Source organism: Grammomys surdaster, unplaced genomic scaffold (assembly GCF_004785775.1).
Source record: "Grammomys surdaster isolate TR1022 unplaced genomic scaffold, NIH_TR_1.0 126535, whole genome shotgun sequence".
NCBI lineage: Eukaryota > Metazoa > Chordata > Mammalia > Rodentia > Muridae > Grammomys > Grammomys surdaster.
In genome coordinates this window covers 5,759-20,689 of record NW_021621327.1, presented here as the reverse complement: position 1 = coordinate 20,689, position 14,931 = coordinate 5,759, and the positions used below count along the sequence as shown (strand labels likewise).

At 41.1% G+C, this 14,931-nt stretch overlaps 1 pseudogene; it reads right to left on the bottom strand.

Annotated features, from left to right (window-relative positions):
* Positions 1 to 3,108: 3,108 nt before the first annotated feature.
* Positions 3,109 to 3,216, bottom strand: LOC114614900 (annotated as a pseudogene).
* Between the last annotated feature and the right edge of the window lie 11,715 nt (positions 3,217 to 14,931).

Sequence of the window (14,931 nt, the reverse complement as noted above, 5' to 3'; positions counted from 1 at the left end):
AAGAGATACTTCTTAGCCCATCAAGGGCACAGTAATAATCTCTATAGAAAAGTTCCATCTCTTGGTATCTGCCTGCCATAAGGCAAATTGACAGGGATCTCAAACACTATCCTGGCTGCTGCAGAGGTCAGAAGTCCGTGGTAGTGTGTCATTCAGCAGGCAGCAGACATTAACAGCTCTGAAAGGTAGAGAAGCACAGGCTACTTTTCAGGCTGCCGAGCCTAAAACTTAAATTCAGTACATGGGCAAGTGGGGGTGGATATGTCCCAACTGGGTTTTTCATAGCCATGACTCACTCCAGTAAGATCTGGAGAAAATCTTTAGCTGACTAGATAATATCAGAATGGTCACAAAGAGCCTCACAATTAAGGGACATTGTCCACTAAGAACTGCAGTCATCATTTGCTTGATCTGTGCTGGATCATTATTCCAGCAATCCATTTCATACTTATTTTGTATTTTATTGTTAATATAATTGTATTAATTTTGGTAAGTTGATGCAATGTGTTTTGTCATATTTATCCCTTATAAGTCTGTTCACATAGTCACTCTCCCTTTTCAATTTTTCCCAAATTGATATCCTTAAAAAAACTTTCTAGTACAATTTATGCTAAACATGTGTAGGGGCATCCACTGACACTTGTGTTGACCTTCTAGGGGCAATATCTTAAATTAAAACTGCGCCTCCCTCAAATAAGAGCCCCAAACTACCAAAAGCTTCTTAGGTGTGAGACGGTGAGAAGGGTTTCTGAACCTCTTCCCTTCAAGCCACAGTGTTCTCTTCCTTGACTCTGTGCAGGTCCTGTATAAGCATCCAGCAATATATGGTTTTTTTTTAATTTTTTTATTGGATGTCATATTTACATTTCATATGTTGTCCCCTTACCCCATCCCCCACCCACCCAGGAACCCCCTATCCCCTCACCCCTCCTCCTTCTTCTCTGTGGAAAGCATCCAGCAATATATGTTTAAAGGACAGCTAGACTCTGAACATCAAGGATACTTTTTATCATGGGTGGTTAAATTCCATGTTGCCTTTTCTATTTTTTTCCCTCTCAGTGGATTTACATAGTCATCAGAGAAGAGTGTCACCAGATATCATCTTGTCCACATTTGTGTATCTGCATGGCTTTCACCAGTGAGGTTATGTGTTAAGTGGAGCTGTTATGGGTTAGAACATGAAGCTTTGTTAGCTTAGTTCATATTGATAATGTCCAAAACCCTGGGTTTCATCCCAAGTATTCCATATAATGCACCCATGATTGCACAACCTGCAATCCTTGGTTTGGAGTGTTGGATACAGAGAAGTCTAAGTTCAAGGTCATCCTTTTTTAAAAAAAAATTTTATTGGTTCTTTTGAATTTCACATCCTGCACCCCAATTCCACTCGTCTCCCTCTCCCCTTGTACCTGCCCTCCACCCTTACAACAACCCCCCAACAAAGGAAACATATTGTGGAAGCTGTAGTGTGTCACAGGGTGTCCCACAGCGTAGACTCTTTTGTTTATACTTCTTTGCTTACAAATGTTAATTGTACTGGCTTGTTGATCTGGTTGGAATTGGAATGGCTCCTGGCTTCTGATACTCTGAGGTTCCAATACTGAAACATCACTGAGATTCTACTGGGATACCCTGTTGTTGCCCTGTGTCATGGAGATCCTGATGTTTTGTTTCTATAGGACCAGCCCTTTCATGCACTTCAGCAGTTCATCAATGGGGTAGATATTGGGTTGGGCCAATTCAAAGCCCTGGATCTGGGCCTGAGAGGTATCTAAGCTGGTCAACCTACCAGCTCTCCCACTTTCCCACACTCAGGGCCAGCTCACCAGCAACCCCTGCAACCAGGGCTAGGTCTCTCCTGCTGCCCTTGAGAGAGGGGGCAGAGCCCCCTCTCCCAAGTGTTGCAGTTAGTGAGGGACATGGTCAATTCTTCCACTCTCATGACCAGGGCAGTGGGCAACTCTTCCACATGCTATAGATGGTATAGGGGCAGGGAGGTGGCATCTTTCCCTTTCTACACCACAGCCCAGTAGACAAGAAGCAGGGCTTCTCCACCATTCACACCTTCGGAGCTGGCTTACCTGCAAAAACCCCTCGTTCAGGACCAGCTCTGCTATGCTATATAGGCAAGGTACAGGGTCTGCTCTCCTGAGTGCTGTAGCAAATGAGGGGCATAGATAGCTCTTCTGTTTTCATGACCTCAGGGCCAGCTGCCATAGGTGATAAGGGAGGAGAAGAAGAGAGGATATCTCCCTCATCCACACCACTATATGGGAGATGAGTAGAGCCAGCATCCAAGGCTCTTATCCTCAGGACTGGCTCACTCACAACTCTTGGAATGTGCAGGCTCTGCTCTCCCAAGTACTGCAGGTGGCTAGGGGGAGGGGCAGTTTTACTGCTCTCATGCCCCTAGGGCCAGCTCTCCCTTGCTGCCCAGGTGATGAGCAGGCCAGTTCTACACAGTCCTCAGCCATCAACATGTCCCTGGGCAGTGGCCCACACCAGGGATATTTGCCTGGCCTTTGGTGGTAACAGATCCCTGATGCTGCAGGACCAAGGTAGCATCACAGCCCAGGACACCACCATGTTCCCAGATGACATCACAGGCTACTCACATCAGCTGTTCCTCACTACCCTTGAGTTTCCAGTTCTGCCTCTCTTCATTGTGCCCACATCCTTCTGTTTCTCTCTCTCTCTCTTCTATTCTTCACCACTTACTTACTCCTCTTAGTGGTGCCTGGTGTCTCTGAGAGTCTGGAGTCACCTCAGGAGTGGTCTCGGGATGTATGCCCCACTTGTGTATTGTGGGGTCATCTTGAGCACAGTGTGGCCCACTCCTCCAAGCCTGCCCAGTACCTAACTGGTGGTCATCTCACATTAGCTCCTTGTCTGGGATTCATGGCACTGGTCTGGTGGTCATCACAGCCTCACCTCAGAGTGTCACCATGTAAAGGTCATCTATCTCCAGCTTACTGTTGCCCAGGCCCACAGTCCCACATGTAGTTCTTCCAGTCTCCAGCTTGCTCTCTGTTCTCAGAGCCTCTCTGGTCCTGAGCAGTGGTGCTGGGCACTAGACTGATGTTCATCTCAGGCTCGCTGTTTTCAGTGAATGTTAACTAGGTCAAGACATATGTATAGACATAATTCCTCTCTTCTCTGCCACCTACTGACACACATGTGACATAGCAGTCACATCTGCAATGCCTCCAGGGCAGGAAAATCTTCCATTTTTTTTCATAGTGAATTTTAAGCCAGCCTAAACTAAAGGCTTTTTTCTTCATCATCATTGTCACCATTATCATCATCGTCGTCGTCAATATAAATGCATAAGAATAATAATATTCATGAATAAATAAATAAATAAATAAATAAATAAATAAATAAATAAGTAAAATGGCCACAAAAAGTCTGTTGATAGAAGGAGTCTTTGTAGGAACTGATCTTGCCCTTGGTAGGTTGAACAAATTCCAGGATAGACACATGCCCATGAATATATGATTAGCACTAATTGAACTTGGTGGGTTATTAAGAGAAAATGAAAAGGATCTGCAGTTGGTAAGGACTGGAGAGATAAGAATGGAGCCAGGAGGAGTTGGGGTGATGGGCAGGAATGAATAGGATCAAAATAACATTTTATGGAGTTCTCAACGAATTAAGAACATATCTCATTAAAAACTGTTGATGAGGAAACAATAAGCAGCCCCAATGCACACTCATTCCTTGTGTAGCCAGGTAGACTGTCTCACATCAATTCATGTTGAGGGTTTATATAAGTATGACCAACTTTCTTTTTTGTCCAACCTTCACGTGACAACTTGATTTAGAATGACTGAGAGTCTGAGTCAACACAGAAGACACGCAAGCATAAGTTATCTCACCAGTGAACACACTGGGTGATCAGAATCACGGGCTGAGAGGGATCTGACAGGGTGAAGGCACTGGAGAAAGGCTCTATTTACTGATTCAGAGCCCTTCTACAACTTGGAAATTCATATATTGAGTCAGAGATCAAAGGCAGAGCATCTAATTCTTTGGTTATTTCTGTCAGGGAATTTGGCCAGGGCATCATGGATATAGCTAATACAGTACCCAGAGATTAAAACACCAGACTTCTTACCTTCCAAACTCACTTAGAATGATATAATATATTCTGCACAAGCTGTAAAATATTCCGGATAGGCAAAAAATGAAAAGCAAACAACCACTGGGCAGTGTCCTGTATCAGAGTCAATTCCTGCTCAGGATTTGGTCCTTCCTGTCCAGTGGGTCTGTCCTCACATTTCACAAACCCCCAGAGCACTTGGATAGTCATGTGCTTTTCTTTACAACTTAACACTATATGTTTATCTTTTACACCACAAAGGTTTCTGTGGGTCATTATGAAATTTCTAGTTTACTGGCACAATGATGGGATCCCAGAGGGGTTGCAGGAATGTCTCTGGGTCATAATGCTCTAAATGGGATTTAAATGCTGCCTTTCAGGCACCATACCAACATTATATAATCATGTTGTGCCTCTTTGTTGTCACAGCTGAATTAATTTAGACTTTACTACGACATCATGTGGTACATAGTAGACTTTAACTACATCATCATGTGATGTCTAATTCATTGTACACTAGACTCTGCTATTCCTGCAGCTCCATTCTAATTACAGTGACTTACCTAAAAAGAAATATGATCAAATTACAAAAACTTAGCTATTATCAGTTTCCTCTGTTTGTTTGCCATGTAGCTGACATAACTCTCCCTGTGAATGCATTTCCAGTGTCTTCAATCTTAAAGACATTTTCTCGAAAAAAAACTGTGGCCCCCCTTGATGTGAAAAGATCTCCAGTCCTCCCTGGAACCTCCAGAGAAACACCCCACACTACAACAGAAGGTACTGTGGGAATTAACTAATTCTGTACAATTATGTAACTCTATGCAGAAGTTTTGCTGTAGTTTTTAATATGTGGATAATGCTAATTTATCTAGCTTAGTAGAAATACAACCAGAACTTAAAGATGCAGCTAACCATCATCTTTGCTTTTCATTAGCTAATGGCAAACCAGAGGAAAGCTGAGACTTATCTTGTATGACTGACTACTCGTGGCTTCACCTGCAGTAGGCATGAATAACTGAGCCACATGTCATCCACTTTGTCCCAGACATGGATGATGCAGATGTGGAAAGTCTCAAGAATGAGGATGAAGTTTGAATTCAATAAAGGCATACCTAGTCAGATCCAATGAGCGATGGCCCTAGAAGTAGTTATCTTACAACTTTTGCTTGAGAAACCAAGAGTGTGGGAAAGAACATTAAGAACACAGAAACATTAGAAATTTCTGTGCATTTTCTCTTTCAGATGTATAATAGTTACCAGTGGCAAGGTTGAGTGTGCTTTGCTTCTGGCTCTGTTATTTAGAGGCTATATTTCCCAGAACACTTAGACCATCCTTCTTCTGCCACTCTCAACACCCAAGTGTGTGACTGTTGTTATAACTCTTTTTGGAAATTTTGTTGGGCCTACTTTCCCAGAAGCAGTGACAGAAATACTCTGACAAGTCAAAAAAAAAAATGGTGTGGCCTTGGATTAAGTGTGGCCTTGCTGAGGAATTGCATCAATGTAGAAGTGGGCCCTGAGGTCTCAGATGCTCAAGCTAGGCATAGTGTGTCACTCACTTCCTGCTTGCTGCCTGCCCATCCTGACATAGAACTCTCAGCCCCTACTCCAGCACCATGTCTGCCTGCATGCTGCCACTTTTCCTGTCTTGATGATAATAGACTAAACTTCTGACACTGTGTAAGCCAGCCCCAGTGAAATGTTTTGCTTTGTAAGAGTTTCCGTGGTTGTGGTATCTTTTCACAGCAATAGCAACCCTCACTAAGATACATCTTTAGCAAGGAAATGTTGACTTTGCCATGGAAAATGAGTTTGGAGCCCATAATTGAGAAGCAGTAGGTAGAGGCAGAAACTTTAAGGAGAATTATATTGCAGCCAAAACCTAGAAGCAAAGAAAACTGAATGAATGTCTTCCGTTGAGTTTTCTTCCTCTTTGGTGGCCCAGGATCCCATCCAAGTGAATGATTGTAGCTACAGGAAACAGGTCTTCCCAACATGACTTAATCTAAGCAAAATAAACCCCAGGGACATGCCTGGAGGACTCAGATCTCATTAGTTGACAGCTGAGATTAGGCATCATGGAACCAACAAAGTGTTAGTTTCACTTTTGAGTATTAACATGTATCAGAGAGAGTTTATCTGGTAGGAAACAACTTCCTTTCCTCACAAGAACCTGTAGATAAATATCTTCCAGTGTGGGCTCAATGCTTCAGGAGAAGCAGGTCCTCTCCCTGGTTCTTCAGGTTTGTAACAGCACTTCCGCTTTTCCCTGTGAAGCACCTCTTTATGTGGAGTGCCTAAAATGCCAGGATGACTTCTCATTCTGTCAGAACCCTATAGCTGCAATGCCTTTGGAGCAAGGGCTTAATATATGACTTGTGATGGTTTGTATATGATCAGCCCAGTGAGTGGCACTATTAGAAGGTGTGGCCCTGTTGGAGTAGGTGTGTCACTGTGGGTGTGGGCTTTAAGACCCTCATCCTAGCTGCCTAGAAGCAGTATTCTGCTAGCAGCCTTCAGATAAAGATATAGAATTCCCTGATCCTCTTGCACCATGCCTGCCTGAATGCTGCCATGTGTCCACCTTAATGATAATGGACTGAACCTCTGAACTTGTAAGCCAGCCCCAATTAAATGTTGTCCTTTATAAGACTTGCATTGGTCATGGTGTCTATTCACAGCAGTAAAACCCTAAGAGATGACTTTATGGAGTTTGTGTTCCTCACCTCAGACTGACATCCAGGACTAGTGTTCTGACCTTCATCTTGGAGCCTCTGACCTAGGTAGTGATTGAAGTGGGATCTGAACTTTAGCACACCCTTGGTCCCTTTCAGGAATTTCTTGATTTGGCCTCCAACATTCAGAACATGGATTTGGTAGTTCTAGTAAATTACACCTATTCCCAAGACTAATGAACCATAGGTGTGTGGACATCAGGTCTCTTAGCACCTCTCTGGGCATAGGGCTGTGTCTGTCCTCCGTGCTGTTACTATTTGTATCTTTCACTTGTTACAGCTATACCTGACTTGCCTATTTAGGAGATTGAGTTCATAATCTCAGAAATGTGCTTCCTGCAAGTATCTTCCCTGGAGCTTCTTCATTATGCTCAAGGCCTTTGCTCATCACAAGCATGTCAGCTTATCCTGCATCTTCTCATCGTTTAGCTGTGTTTGGCTCCACTGTGATAGTATTAGTGTTACTCACTGCATACCCAAAGCTTCCTGCTTCTGTGTAGCATGTCCTACAGAGCCCCATGACCTAACCTCTATCCTCATACACCTCGTATCTCTCCTTACAGTTTCTTGTCTTTATCCTTCTACAGATGTTTCTGCCTGATTTTCAAGTGCCACGTTGGCTGGACAACCTGTACTAGACTATTCCTAGAATCCTGGAGGTTTATTCCCACCAATTATCTTGTTCCTGATACTGCATATGAGAATACACTGTCCATAGAATATAGCTTACCCTCTGGCATGCCCCCACCCTCATTCCAGAGAGCTCTTTTCTTTCTGTATTATCTCTCTCTCACCAAACTCACTGGACAGATGAGAACACTAATAGAATAGAGTATAAAACCCTTCTTAGGGACAATATACCCAGAAATGAAGACATTCACATCTTATCAATTTATCCTTTATCTGGTGGACAAAGCTAAGGGGCTCCTAGTGTCTAGCTATGGCCTGGTTATTGTGAACAGCAAAGACAGAGATGAACTCACTGTCATCCAGAATTCTCATAAACAGAGCAAGACTATACATATTAGAAGAAAAACAAACCCAGAAAAAGTTGTTCCAAACCATAGAAATAAGAAGAAGGAATGACTGACAGGTGGCTGTCACATCGGTCCCTTTTGAAATCACCAGTGCTTTGACACAGTTTAGAGCAGTATCTGGTCCCAAACTTGACTCAGTGCTTCACTCTGTCTCCACCAGTAGCTGTGGTCAAAGTAGCATCTCATGTACAGAGCCCCTGTTGTGCATGGGAGGACAGAAATCCCACTGAGATATAGCCGTCCTTCTAGCCTGCTATAAATTAAGACAAAATAAAGTACATGTCCTTCACATTGACCTTGTGAGAAACAAAATCCTGTTTATATGTCATATATTTGAATTTTCTTTTAAAATTTGTGTCATCTGTACATGTGTACTGCATGGCTTAGGAATATTATAAACAAGATAAATATGCATACATGAATTGTAATTTATCTCTTACAGTTTATTTCGACAAAACTTGTACACAATATCACCAAAATATTAAACTATCATTCACATACATAGACACCATATATAGTGATTCCATCTGAAAGATTTGCAAACAAAATCAACACACCCTTTCAAATAGCTTTATAGTATTAACTTCAGGGTAGTTAATGGCTCTGTGGGGAAGAACACTTGCTGGGAAAGCAGTAGACCTGAGTTTGAATCCCTTCACACACATAAAAAAGCTGGACAGAGCTATTCATGCTTGTAATCCTTAATAGGCAGAGGCATTTCCAGTGTTTGCTGGCTGTCAGCCTAGCTCCAGATTCTGTGAGAGAGCCTGCTTTAAAGAAAGGAGACTGATAGGTCATGTTATTCCATGCCCTCTTTTAACCTTCATGTCTTCACCTTCCACTTGACAGGCACCTACACATACAGACACACAGACACACACACACAGACACGACAAATTCATGTTAAATACATTATATACAACTGCAACCATCTCATAACCAACTTTCGTTACTGTTGTAATGAGGTCAAGTATTTCAAACATCCTCAGGATTCTAATCCCAGAAGTTGTGATCTCTTGTGGCTTTCTCATCTATTTCCCTGCTTTTAATGTATGTAGCATCTCAGTTACTAGATTTAACCCTTCACTTGATAAAGTTGCCAGACAACAAGAAGCTTAGTATTAGCAGAAGTATTCACAGAAAAGATTTTTAAGATGTCAAATATTCTGTGTGAAGTGTTTACTTCATGGAAGGTTACATTCCTAGCATCTTGAATTTTCAGGTTACTTGTATTTTGCTTAATTTAGATATTCATCCGCAAAAGAGAAGAGAAAAATGTAATTAAATTAATTTCAAAAATTAAAATGGGGTGTGGGGAATCTCCTTATTGCCTAAAGCTAGGTGTTCTGGGTAGATTTGTTTGTGTGTTTGCTTGCTTGCTTGTTTTTGTTTTTTAACCTTTCACAAACCAGACATTCGGGAAGAGGAGACTTTCATTCAGAAAACAATTCCACCAGATTAATGTGTAGGCAAGCCTTGGTGCATTTTCTTCATGGATGATTAATATGTGAGGACCCAGCTCATTGTGAGCAGTGCCAAACCTATGTTGGTGGTACTGGGTGCTATAAGAAGCAGGCTAAGTGAGCTATGGTGAACAAACCAGTAAACAGCACTCCTTCACCGCCTTTGCATCTGCTCCTGATTCCAGGTTCTTGCTCTGTTTCCCTCCTACCCTGACTTACCACAGGAACTGAGTGTAAAGGGAGAGTTGTATCCTGAGATAAACTCTTCCCTCCACAAGTTGTTTATGATCATAGTGTTTAGTTACAGCAATAGACACCTTAAATTAAGACACCATGTAAACCACTGAGGAACATGGGATTATGTCATTTGCAGAAAATAGATGTAAGTGAATATAATTGTCACATTAAATGTCTTACATTGATAAAGACAAGGACAGGGTGCTTTTTATTCATTTGAAGGTCTAGGTTTTTATGTAAAAATAAAATTACATGTGTATATGATCTGAACAAACTAAAGGTTTCATTGGTCAATAAGGAGGACAAATCAGAGGCGGGATGAGAGAGGCGGCGGGTGGTGCAGGTACAGTGCACACACACTGTATTCCTATAGAGCTCCTCTAAACTCCACATGCACAGAGGCACATCCATGGTTCCTTCAACTGAGTCAATGCAATGCACATTTTGAAAGATTTATTTATTCTTTACACAATAAGATTCTTCTTCCACATTGATTTGCAACACTTTGTTTCCAACAATATAATCCACAGTTCTGGAATAAGCAGCAAGCAAACCATGCTTAATAATTAGATTGAGTCACATATACCAGCTCTATAGACATCTTTACACACCAAGCAAAGATTCCTAGGGTAATTACAAACAACCATGCATTCGCATTCACTTCCTCTCCTTTCAGTGGTACCTGAAAATGTTGATGCTGCGCCTTCAGCAGGGGGACAGGGAGAGCCACCAGTGGGAACAGTGAAGGTAAGGTGGCTTTTCCTTTCTCTAATATAGAAAGGTTACATTATCCCCTTATATTGTAGTGGATATATCATTTGATTAACAAAAGACAAGTGTATCATGGGTATTAAAGGGTTTGCTTAGAAAGAACAGGAAATGGAATTGTACCAGCTTGTTCCTGAACATTGTACAACTGAACATAGAAGCCTGCAGTGTCTTTTAGCACAGTTTGTATGAGGAAACCATTTCTCCTGAAGACAAAAGTTTCTCCTTAGATAAATGTACAATTTAACTCAGAAGTTGACAACAACTTCTGGTTCCTCTAATTTTAATGAAGTCTGTGTATGTTCCACAGAGACCACTGTGAGGGAAGTTTCCAGTGGGTGGGTGTTGAGTGGTAAGACATGAGTATTGGTGTAAATAATTGAGGCCCTGTATAGAAAGGATTAATCTCACAATCAGGTTATAAAGATGCTTAGCCATGTTGCAGTGTAGCTTAGGAAATACTCAGAAGAGACTAAACAATGTTATTTAATCTGGCCTTCAAGCCAGCAAAAGTGAGAAGTGGCCCAAACTATAGAGCCGCAGTTGTTCTGTGACACCCTCATATAACATACTAATATATAGGACTCTTGACCATTTTCACTGGCATCATACCATGTTGAGATGCATTCCAAAGACCCATGCAAACAGAATTCAGCATGGCCTTTGCCTCATACTGTTTCCTTTAAATTTCAGGTGGAGACTAAAAAACGTAGACACAGTATGTATTATAGAATCACTTAAGATACATTTTAGAAAGGAATTGCGTAAACACTGGATATCCTTTTGACTAGAATACCTCTGTGCTCTAACTCACCTACTGGGAAGAAATTGTATTCAGTTATTTGTTTTTCTCTTAAGTATTACCTTAACCAACTAAGAAGAAAGGCTCTTTCTTTTGTGTTTTCATATCCATCTATATTTAGGCTTTATCTGTGATTCCTGTGATGGCCATCCAATGCCTAACTGATTGTTAACTACATGCAGTGATCCTCCTGAAACACTAGTCCCACTCTGATGACTGTACCTGGAACAGTCAGATCAGATGCACAAATTCCCAGTAGCTGATAGTGTTCTTGAGTTTTCTGCCAATAAGCTAGCATGACTACCTTTTATAACTGCGTTCTCAGTTTTTTCAATATTAAGGGGAATTTGTCAGACGACAACTGTAACCCCTCAGCACACAGAGAGACCTTCAACCACCGAGGGTTCTTCTACAAAAACAACCAAAATACAAACAAAAGGTACTGTGGGAATTTTATTATTTTGTCCAAATGTGTATAGTAGCTAAAACTTATTTTGTTTCACATGTATATAAATCTAAAGATAAGTTAATAGTGTATTTACACATGAATATATACACAAATGAATGATGTTCATTTATATGTGCATCATATATACACATATATACATATGTGTGTATTTATAAATATATATAAAATCTTAAGTGTAAATATAACCCCAAAATTTTAAATGCATTTAACGTCACCTTGCACTCTAATTCAATGGCATAAACCAGTGTGAAGCAGAGGCTTATCTTCTGTGAGTCACTGAAGCTTCCCCTGGTATAGACAGGAATGGGTGAACCACCCTCTCGTACTTTCTCTCACAATTCCTTGATGTAGTAATTCTAGAATGTTTCATGATTGAGAGTAAAATTCAAGCAAAGTGCCAGAATTCCTGGTGTGGATCTGAATGGCTAGGGTCCTAGGAATGGTCACGTTACACACTGGACTTGGAGAGTAAGAACGTGGGAAAGATATCAGTAAAGGTTAGGGAAATGGCAGCTTTGAAAGTCTGTAAGTGTGCTTTGTCATTTGAAGATGGTCTTTCCCAGGACACTTGCTCTTTTCACGTGGTGCCACTGCCTAATGTCCAAGCTTTTGCTTACACTAGCTACACTTTAATGTCTGCCTCTCCTGTTTTCCTCGTTGTAGCAAAATATTGTAAATAAAACAACCTCAAAAAGGAATGGTTTGTTTTTCAATGAAATTTAAGCTTACAGACCATAAACAGGGTAAAGCAATCCACAGTGGCAGATATTGTGACAGAGTCAAACTACAATCTAGTTCAAAACAAACAAAACAGAAGAATAAATGCCTATTTTCAGCTCACTTTCTTCTTTTTTATATATATACTCTTGATCCTTTCCTAAGCAATAATGCCATGCAGAGTATACTTAGCTTCCCACCTCAGCTAAACTAAATGCTATAATCTAATACTTGCATGTCCAGTTTCTGAATATCGTCTACTTGACAGCTGAGATTAACCACGACAATGTCCATGAAGTATTGTCTTCAGTTTGTGTACTAACCTGGAGAGAGGCAGTCTGTCTGATGAGGGACAATGGTTTTTCCTGTACTCACGGGATTCTGTAGATAATAATCTAGCAGTGTAGGCCCAGTGATGCTGGAGAAACAGAGTCCCTTCCTGTCTTACTTCAGGAAGTGTAGCAGCCCATACATGATCTTCTGTTCACTGCTAACTCTTGCTTCATGTGGTACCAACATAGAGTGGTTAGATTGCCAAAATGGCTGTTTACTCTGACAGAAGTACCATATCTGCAATGCCCTGTTAAGTAAAGGCTTGGTATTAAATGTAGCTCATTTCCAGCCTATGCTCCTCAACCTGGACTGCCCTTCAGGATGATTGAGGTAATCAACATATCATAGCCTCCCATCTATCAAGTGAGGAGGGACCTGATCTCTGACCCCAGCATTGGCTCTTTTTTAATGAATACTTTGGTTCAGGCTCCAAGATGCAAAGGGTAGTTAGGGAATTTCCATAAAGAACTGCCCATATTCCATGAACAATGGGGGTCACCTCTTCTGGAACCCATCTTGCCATAGGCTGCATCTCTCCTCTGTGTTGGCCATATTTGTGGTTTTCTCCTGTGAACATCTGGCCTGCTGGACTTTGAAGGGAAATGAGTTTATAACCTGAGGAGTGTGGTTTTTTTCCAGTGTCTTCCCTCTTCACTAGGTTCAAGGCCTTTGTCTTCAGAAGTGTGTCTGGTTTTCCTGCATTCCATCATTGTACAACTAGGCATGGCGCCCCTTTATAGGCAGTCTCTCTAGTGTTAATGTGTTGTGTTTCCTCACTATAAACTTGAGAGCTCTTGCTTCTGAGCAAAGCTTCTCTAGCATCTGCCCCATAGTCGTCCATCTCCTTTCTCTAGTCACTTCCTCTGGATGCCATGTTGTCTCTAGACCCTGTACTTAGAAAGGTATCAAAGTGTGGATAGTCTTTCCACCTGGTAACAATGAAACATTGCCCAAGGAGTCCCCATGTTGAGTTTCTGTGTGCCTGGTCTTTTGTTTCCAAAATTTTTCTCTCCCTTAAAAATCTCATCAGAGTCAGGAGACCACTGAAAGAAAAGAGGACAGAACAGAAAACTTCTTGGACACTACATGCCCAGAAAGATGGTTGAATCTTAATAGGTCATTTGGCCCATTTCATTTCCTGGTAGGCAGAGGTGAAAAGCATGACCCCAACCAGTTCTGAGAATGAAGGCAGGTTTATTTTTTCCCAATCTGCTTTTATACCACTCTAATTACATGCAAGTATTAAGGTCAGTTCTAGGTTGAGGAACTAGCAATACAATAGATGCAAATAGTCAAGGAATAAGCAAGACAATAAACAGTCAAAGAACAAGCAAGGCAGTATACTAAGTCCTGTGATCACTTCCATAATCACTGTTTCGAAGGGCTAATCGGGATGACGAAAATGTCTGAGCCTACTTCTCTGTCCTCACCCAAAGTCATATTCATGCCTGAAGCCTACTTCTTTGTTCTAGCCTAAGATTTAGATTCCTGCCTAAAATTATTTCCTTGTCATAGCCCAATGTCAGATTCCTGCCTGAAGCCCATTTCCTTGTCCTTGACCAATGTCAGATTCCTGCCAAGCAGCCCCAAAAGCTATCCACAATTCTGCAAGCTCTTTGTACATTTATAGCCATCTCTTTCTTTAGGTTAGGGAAGTATGTATGATTTTGTGGAAGATATTTTCTGGGACTTTGAGCTGGGAATCTTCTCCTTTTTCTATTCCTATTATTCTTAGGTTTGGGTTTTTTTTATAGTGTTCCAAATTTCTTAGATGTTTCATGTCACAATCTTTTTAGATTCAGCATTTTCTTTGACCAATGTAGCAATTTCTTCTATCATATCTTCTAAGCCTCAGATTTTGTCTTCCAATTCTTGTATTCTGTTGGTGATACTTGCATCTATAGTTTCTGTTCCAGGATTGCCTTAGTTGTGTTTTCTTTATTGCTTCTATTTCCATTTTCTGTTCTTGACCAGTTTTATTAATTTCCTGTTGGATTACATTTTCCTGTATTTCTTCATTTCTTTCCTCTTTAAAGGACTCTGTGTTTGATTGTATTTTGTGTATTTCTTAAAAGGATTTATTTGTTTCCTCTTTAAAGGCTTCTACCATCTTCATTAGATTAGATTTAAGGTCATTTTCTTGTGTTTCAGGTGTGATAGGATATTCATAGCTTGCTATTGAAGGATTGCTGGGTTTTAGTGGTGCCAGTTGCCTTTTTATTGTTGTTGTTGTTGTTGTTGTTGTTGTTGTTGTTCTTCTTCTTC